Genomic DNA, 8,479 nt, shown 5'->3' with positions numbered 1-8,479 from the left:
TCTTCTCAGTGTCAATTTTATCAGTATTGCATGCATGCAGGGTAGAATGCAACTTTGGAAAAAAATGTTTCACAAAGAAGCTTGAGCCTACCATGCCGGTGAGTCCTCCTTATGAAATGGAATGTAAACAGCAGCTGCTCAAAATGACGGGCCAGGATACACACCTCTGAACCATTCCTGACAGTGCAGTGACCAACGGCCTGGCTGTTCCTTCTGTGGTTCCCTTGTTAGAAAGAGTGAAACCCAGTGCTCCAAGAGAGTAGATTTCAACTGGGCATCTTCTGGGATGAGCATAGATCAGCTTTGCAACAGCTGGTCAGCTTGCAGGCAAGTCTAGATCATAAGGAACTGTACCTAAAGAGTGCCTGTTTCAGAGTCTACTTGGGTTGGATGGGCACAAGATTTAAGAGGCCTCTCTGGGGTCTTAACTGCCAGCAGATATGCAGGACTTTTAACAGGAAGCAAGCAGACTGCATGGATTGTCAGAGAAGGCTGCCTTGCCCAGGGGACCAGCAGTTGTGCAGAGTGTGTGTTCGTTCCCTTTGTTTCATACAATGGAAAAGGAAGGAACCAAAAATGTACTGCAGACCCAGGGCCCTTTTGTTAACACACTTCAAGACGCACTGCAACAAGCAGAAGTGGGAAAGGGCATGCAGAGCTCGTGCCATCAGCTTTTGAGTGAGTCACGGCTCAGAAGAAACTGCAGGTATGCCCTGTATATTCTAAACTGTCTCTTATTCACTTCAGTTGCATAGGTCAAAAGCAGTGAGGGGAGGAATGGTGTAGCAGGAGCAAAGGAGCCTACCCAGTGTAACTGTTGGGTTGATATTCCTTGCTCTTCCCCCCCCCCCCATGCTGAAATAAGTGCTTGCATGCTTGGCATTGCAGCTCTGTGTTCTCCAGCCTTTCTAGTTTACTGCTGGGTCTTGAGACAGTCAAATCCCTAGTTTCTCCTGAATGGGGTAGGATGGAGAGAGAGAGAGAACTTTTTCCCAGGCCTTCAAATCTCCAGGAAATGTTAAATCTATAAAATAGTTAATACACATCTAGTTTTTCAAATCCCCAGTTTTCATGAGCTGGCGTGGTTGAGAGGAGTCCCAGCAGGGTCTCCTAAGGTTGGCACAATAGGAGCTGGAAATTTTGTCGCCTGAGGCAGAGCAGCAACTTTTGTCACATCAAAGTGTGCATCATATCCAAGCCCAGTCAAGTTGTTTTGGCACCTGAAGCAGAAAAGCCCCATCCTTACCATAATAAATAATGATTTGCTGTCCTTTCATTACACCCAATGAAAGGTGGCCATCTCAATCTGCCTAATGGCATGGCCAGCCCTAAGGCCAGTGATCTGAAAACACCTGTGTGAATAGTGTGTACAGACCTGCCTGTGTGTGAACTGCCAAATGGGTTTGGTGCAAGTTTACACAATTACATTGAAGATAGACCTGGAGTTGGAAAAATTGCACCATTTGGAAAAGGCAAATTTCTTCACAGCCAACATGCATGCATATACAAGTCCACATTGTACAACCACAATAGTCTCTGAAAACGCATGCAGATATAATGCTGGGTGGGCTCTTAAGATTGGTTCATACACACAGCTTGTCATAAGCTAGAAGTAGCTACTCAGACCTAGCCTTGTTCTGAGGCCTTGTATGATAGCAGATAGATCCAACCTATGAAGAAAACCCACCAATATGCTATGCAAACTCTAATAAGAGTGGCTGGCGAAACCCAGCCAGATGAGCAGGATATAAATATTATTATGTACAGAACATGAACATTGTCAGGTGTGGATTGTTTCTACCTTTACCCCAACCTGTTGAGCCTGTGCATGTTTGCAGTATGCTCCCTCTTGAAAAACCTTTCAGTTAATTCATATTAATCTCTTCAGTCAACATAGAAGGTGCCTGGAATGGTTTCTTTGGGGGCTGGTCCAAAATACAGCTGCTGGGGGCAAAGGACAAGATTGCACTCCTATTCCATGTGACTGAACATAGTAATTTCATTATTTATACCCCACCCATCTAGCTGGGTTTCCCCAGCCACTCTGGGTGGATTCCAGCACATATAAAAACAATAAAATGTCAGGCATTTAAAACTTCCTGATACAGGGCTGCCTTCAGATATCTTCTAAAGTTGCGTAGTTCTTTATCTTCTTAACATCTGGGGGGGGGGAACATTCCACAGAGAGGGCACCACTACCTAGAGGGCCCTCGTATCTGGACCTGTGTCCTGGCTGAACAATGGGGATGCTCCTTCAGGTATACTGGGTCGAGATCAGCACCAACACTTTGAATTGTGCTCGGAAATGTAAAAAGGTAAAGGTAAAGGTACCCCTGCCCGTACGGGCCAGTCTTGACAGACTCTGGGGTTGTGCGCCCATCTCACTTAAGAGGCCAGGGGCCAGCGCTGTCCGGAGACACTTCCGGGTCACGTGGCCAGCGTGACATCGCTGCTCTGGCGAGCCAGAGCCGCACACGGAAACGCCGTTTACCTTCCCGCTAGAAAGCGGTCCCTATTTATCTACTTGCACCCGGAGGTGCTTTCGAACTGCTAGGTTGGCAGGCGCTGGGACCGAGCAGCAGGAGCGCACCCCGCCGCAGGGATTCGAACCGCCGACCTTTCGATTAAATGGTCTCAGCGGCTATTCCCAGTCACCAGTCTTGCAGCCACATTCTGGATTAATTGTTTCCAAGTCATCTTCAAAAGTAGCCCTAAGCAGGAGATAACCAGAGCATGCACTACTCTGGCAAGACAGTCTGCAGACAGGTAGGGTCTCAGCCTGTGTACCAGATGGAGCTGGTAGACAGCTGCCCTGGGCACAAAATTCACCTGCACCTCCATGGATAACTGAGTCCAAAATGACTCCTAGGGTGCACACCTGGTCCTTCAGGGGCACAGTTACCCAATTCAAGACCAGGGAGTCTCCCACACCTGCCTTCCCCCTGTCCTCCAAAAACTACTGCCTTGTCAGGATTCAGCCTCAATCCGTTAACCTCCATCCATCCTCCAACCAGCTCCAGACACACAGGACATTGACTGCCTTCACTAATTTCGATTTAAACGAGAGGGATAGCTTGGGTATCATATGTTTATTGGTGATTAACCAGCCCCCCACCCCACCCCAATGATCTCTCCCAGCAGCTTCATGGGGAGGGGGAAAGCATGGGGGAGAGAACAGAGCCCTGAGACACCCCACATGTGAGAGCCTAGGGGTCTGAACACTCATCTTCCAACACCACTTTCTGGACGCAGCCCAGGAGGAAGGAGTGGAACCACCGCATAACGGTGCTCCCAACTCCTCAAGACAGTCCAGATGGATGCCACACTACCCAATGGTAGGACTGGTCCCACAAATGACTATGGAAGGAATGAGGGAGGCGTGGCAGGCTGGACCTCAGGCAGTTAAAGATCGTAAGGCAGGAGCTTGCATAAACTTAACATGTTCTGAAAAGGGGCTGCTATGAGACAAGCTGCATGATAAAACGATCAGCATTTCCACCTGCAATAAGTGAGTGATAACAATACTTTGCAGGATTGTCTAAATCAGGGGTGAGGTTCCTGGTGCCCTGCAGATGGTTCTGTATTCAACCTCACAACATCTCTGGATGCCTGGGTCTGATGGGAATTCAGCAACAGTCAGGGTGTTTCTCTCTCTACAGAGGCATTCCCTGCTCTCAGGTGGAAATGCCTCTTCTAAACAGAGGCATTCTTTCTCATCTTGCATGTTAGCAGGCACTGCTACTGGGGCGCAGCCACTCCGCACGCTTGCAAAAAGGAAAAGGGGGAAAAAACGGGCCATCAGGCAACGGGAAAGCGAGAGATGAAACTGCCGCTGACCACAATATGGTTTTCCTCGCCTCCAAATTTCCTTCTGCGATGGAGACACGAGGAGGACGACGACGAAGTTTTTGCAAGCCAAGCAAAGAAAGAAAGAAATAAAGGAAAGGAAATTTCCTGTGCAAAACAGGAACTGGAGCTGGAGGCGGGGTGTCCTGCGCGCACACCCACGCCTGGATTTGACCAGCCCCCAATCCTCACCCAACTGGGGATCCAATAAATAAATTCCTGGAAACTTTCCTTTCCTGGAAAAGCCCAAGGGGCAGAATGGGAGAGATTCTGGGGCGGGCGGGAGTCGCTTTAGAGTTTTATCCTCAGTTTATTTATTGCCCCCAGATGGTCCTCCTCCAAAGCCGCCGCGATCCGGGTCGCCGGGACTTGAGCTGCATCTGCGCTCCTCCCTCCTCGTTCTCTCTCTTCATTATGAAAATAAATCCCACTTTATGCACCAATGAATAGCAGGAAGGCGGAGAAAGAGGCGGCGGCCGCAGCCTCGCCATCAGCAGCTGTGCAGCGTCCGGTCTTGGGCAGGCTGGCGGTTCTGGGTCTGCTCCCTGCTGCAGCCAGACACGGTACTGGGGATGGGTTTTTTGGGGGGGGGGGCGGGGAGCCAGTGGGCAGGGCAGAGGGGCTCCCGAGCAGCACTGCCCCGCCTCTTGGGGTGGCAAGCTGGGAACATGAACCTGAGGCTCCGGGCATCCCAAGGAGGAAGCGTGCGCACCCCCCCCCGGTCCCCAACTCTGCGTGGAGGGGGAGCAAGGAACAAGTTTCTTTCCCTCGATTCCCCCCTCGAGGAGCTGCCTTGGGTGGGGGGCGAAGGGGTGCAGAGATGGTCCCTCCCCGTTCTTTGTGTTAGGTCCCAGAGGCCTCGCTTTCGGGTTTTTGGGGGGCCGCTGGGGGGTAGTTTTCTGGTCTTTGGGGCTCCTGGGATTTGGTGAAGTCAGGAGGCGAGGGGTTGTTGGGTCAAAAGAGCAACAGCAAGGAGGAAAAACGAGACAGATAAACAGATGGTCTTAAAGGGGAATGGGTGGGTCCGAGCCAAACCCAGGGTTCATAAAAACAGTATTTTAAAATAATAACTCTCATATGCCACCCTTCCTTTGGGGAGCTTTGGCTGGTCTAGAGTGGTTTTACTGAAAGGGTTTGAATATTTCCCCTAAAAATTAGGAGTGGGAAATGGGTTGCCTGGGCCTTAAGGGAGCAAGGCGGCTGTGTCTCCAGTTACCCAAATTGTGCTTGAGGGTGTGTCTTTTTATATATAGAATTGTAAAGCTGAAGGAACCCAAAGAGTCATCTAGACCAGTGTTTCCCAACCTTTGGCCTCCAGCTGTTTTTGGACTACAATTCCCATCATCCCTGACCACTGGTCTTGCTAGCTAGGGATGATGGGAGTTGTAGTCCAAAAACAGCTGGAGACCAAAGGTTGGGAAACACTGATCTAGACCAACCTTCTGCAAAACATGTTTTAAAACCCTGCGCAAACCTCACCTGATACATGAGGAGTTAAAATGTGGAATCGGCTCTTGACTACTTTGCCTTCCTACCTTGTTTCATCCATGGCAGTCTAACTTCTCTCTTTTTAAAGTGTATTTAAAATTGCATCTACCCATAGCACTAGCATTTTCTAGGTGTGGTGTAGGGTTCAGGAGTGGTGCGGTGCCATGAGGAAGCCTGGAGTGTGAATGTGTGAATCTTAGAGTTGTAAGTGTCCCAGAATATCATCCAGTCCAACCCCTGCAACACAGGAATCCTCGACTTCTTTGTGTTGGCTCATTGGTCCTAGACAAGAGACCCAATTTGCCCCTTCCAGTCTCTGGCTTTGCAACAAGACTCAGGTAGCAAAGTCCCATGGAGAGTATATTAACTTATGGTCTGTGTGTGTGGTTTGGGAGCTGCACGGTCAGGGGAAAAACAATGCTGTCCAGGGTTGTAAAGACTGCGGAGAGAATAATTGGGTGCACTCTTCCCACCTTAGATCAAATCTATGCTTCCAGGTGCCATAAGAAAGCTGCAGAGATAGCGCAGGATAGTGATCTCTTTCAGCTTCTGCCTTCTGGAAGAAGGTACAGGGTTATAAAGACTAGGACTAGCCGCCTGAGAAACAGTTTCTACCCAAATGCGTTTTTGGTTTTAAACGCAGTATAAGGAGTCTCTATGGGAGTATATTGCATTCATAGCTGTCAACTTCCAGATTTGAAAATAAGGGATCAGCAGCCTCACCTGTCCTGGAGACAGTCTACGGGATATCTAACAATCCCGGATAGCAGCGGGAAACGGCGCTGAAATAAGGAAATTTCTCACAAAAAAAGGGGAAGGTTGACAGCGATGATTGCATTTAAAAACGGGATATCAAAGTTTTTAGGGGGCTAACCAGGTTGGGATAGCTGGGATAGCAGGCTTGTTGGTTTTTGAATGTCTTATGTAGATTTTTCAGTTTCGTTGTTCTGTATGGGACAATGACAATAAAGATTATCGTATTGTATCGTATCGCCTGATGGGAGCTGCAGAGAGCCCATGCGCAGGGCAACTGATTCTCCACTCCTGTCCAACTGGTCCAGGTCAGCAGCCTGTGTTAAAAGAGCTCTCGGGGGTAAGGTAATTTGAGATCACTAGCCATGATGCCTCTGGGCTACTGAGGGTGGCATGACACCTCTGGATATCCCTTGCTGGGGGGGGGGCAAAGTGGGGCAGGGACTGCTGTGTTTGTCTCCTACTTGCAGGCTTCCCAGTGTTGGCCACTGTGAGCACAGGAGTCTGGATTCTGATGCTGATATTTAATGATAGCAACCATTGCTGACAACGGGGGGAGAGGCTCAGGCCCCCTCAGCCTCTCTATCTGGCCCTCGGGACAGTCTCCCTCACTTGCCCTTAAGAGCCCTGAACTAAGAGAATGCCTCTTGTCTGCTTGCCTTGGTCATTTGACCTTTGCCTGGTTGGAAAATAGAAAGGTGAGAGCCACATCCATTGCCCTGCAGAATCTTTTGCCTCTGCCCCCCCCCACGGCATGCGGCCCCCAGAAAGTTCCCCACAAGGCAGTGCAGCCTGGAGAATCTCCCCCTCCCCCGCCTGACTTGTTGCCTGCTCTTCCTCAAAGCTAGGTCCAAGGCGACTAACAACAAAATGCAAAAGAGAACAGTAAAAACAGCAAAGCAATATAACCTTTCAAGAAATTAGTTGGCATCAAAGATAATTGGCCCTGTTCAAAGCAGTTGGCAGCACGATAAAGCAAAGCCACGAAGCCCCCTCATTATGGCCCTTGGGGACAATCCAGCAAAGACGCTTATCAGGACGAGATTCCCACCCCACCCCCAGTTTCATCTGAACCTTCAGGGCTCCTCTGAAATATTTATTGCACGGGCGTTGAGCAAAGGTGCTGCTGTCTGATCTGGGCCCATGATGGGAAAACAGTCAGTAAGTTGTCATGAGCACAGTGAAACCTCAGCAGCCCTCCAGAAAGTTAAATTCACAAGGCCACTCTCTGTTCCCGTGAGGTTTGTGTTTGTGTGTGTTTTGGGGGCTCAGACGTAGAGCATGTTTCACATTGTGCTCTTTCAATGGCTCTTCTGCCGTTTTCCATGCTGGGCTCCAATGGCGTAGCGTGGGTTGTCAGCACCCGGGGCAAGGCAAGTAATTTGCGCCCCCTAACCCGTGGATTTGCGCCCCCTAACCCGTGGATTTGCGCACCCTAACCCTAACCCCCAGATGTTGCAGCCGGGCCCCCCCCCCTGCACCCCCCACGCTACGCCACTGCTGGGCTCCTTTAGCAGGATGGACAGGATATAAATGAGCTGGAGGAAAAGGAGAGCCTGAGAAGGACGTGGAAGGCACAGCAGAAATCAAATGGGAGCAAACAAGGGAGCCCAAGGTGTTTCAGACCTTGCTGGTCCTCTTGCCGGGATGTTCAGAGGAAAGCAGAGCCAACATTCTGATTTCCAGACAGGCATCTACGGTATTCTAACTCGTTTGCCCAAAGTGACCAGTAAGGTAGCAAAAGGGGAGGAAGCCACCTTGGGCTGTGTCCAGTTGCCATTAAGGGTGGCACAGTGGGAAAGGCACAGATCTGATCCACTCGCAGGAAACTCCAGCATGCAAAACTCCAGTTGAAAGGCATGTCCGCTCCTGTTCTGCTCAATGGGGGCTTATGTAAGAAGACCCCTATGGACATCTTGGCCATGTGTAGGGCTGGCGAGATTTTTTTGCTGCTCTCAGTGACTTTACTTGGTTTGGTGTTATCCTCCTACTCTCCTCCCCACCCAGCTACAAAATTAATTGCTAGGTAATTCGTAACTACAGTACACGGTGTTTGCTTATCAATATTTAATACACAAAATAATTTATAAATGCCTTCTTAAAGGTAAAGGGACCCCTGACCATTAGGTCCAGTCGTGACCGACTCTGGGGTTGCGGCGCTCATCTCGTTTTATTGGCTGAAGGAGCCGGCGTACAGCTTCCAGGTCATGTGGCCAGCATGACTAAGCTGCTTCTGGCGAACCAGAGCAGTGCATGGAAACGCTGTTTACCTTCCCACTGGAGTGGTACCTATTTATCTACTTGCACTTTGACGTGCTTTCGAACTGCTAGGTGGGCAGGAGCAGGGACCGAGCAGCAGGAGCTCACCCTGTCGCGGGGATTCGAACCACCG

The 8,479-nt window shown here is 49.9% G+C and overlaps 1 protein-coding gene across 2 annotated transcripts in view; it reads left to right on the top strand.

Moving 5' to 3' along the window:
• The first annotated feature begins 3,705 nt into the window (after positions 1 to 3,705).
• The window catches only part of HVCN1 (hydrogen voltage gated channel 1), a 33,317-nt gene continuing 28,543 nt past the window's right edge, over positions 3,706 to 8,479 (top strand). Inside the window, exon 1 of one of the 2 annotated variants that reach the window (XM_083753443.1) lies at positions 3,706 to 4,364. The gene's annotated coding sequence lies outside the window, so the exon portion shown is untranslated. Of the gene's footprint in view, positions 4,410 to 8,479 lie in introns of both variants that reach the window. The other variant, XM_083753441.1, reaches the window with a different exon arrangement.

This window comes from Podarcis gaigeae (genome assembly GCF_964106915.1).
Source record: "Podarcis gaigeae genome assembly, chromosome: 8".
NCBI lineage: Eukaryota > Metazoa > Chordata > Lepidosauria > Squamata > Lacertidae > Podarcis > Podarcis gaigeae.
The sequence above is the reverse complement of the archived record's forward strand: the minus strand, read 5'-3'. Positions and strand labels throughout refer to the sequence as shown.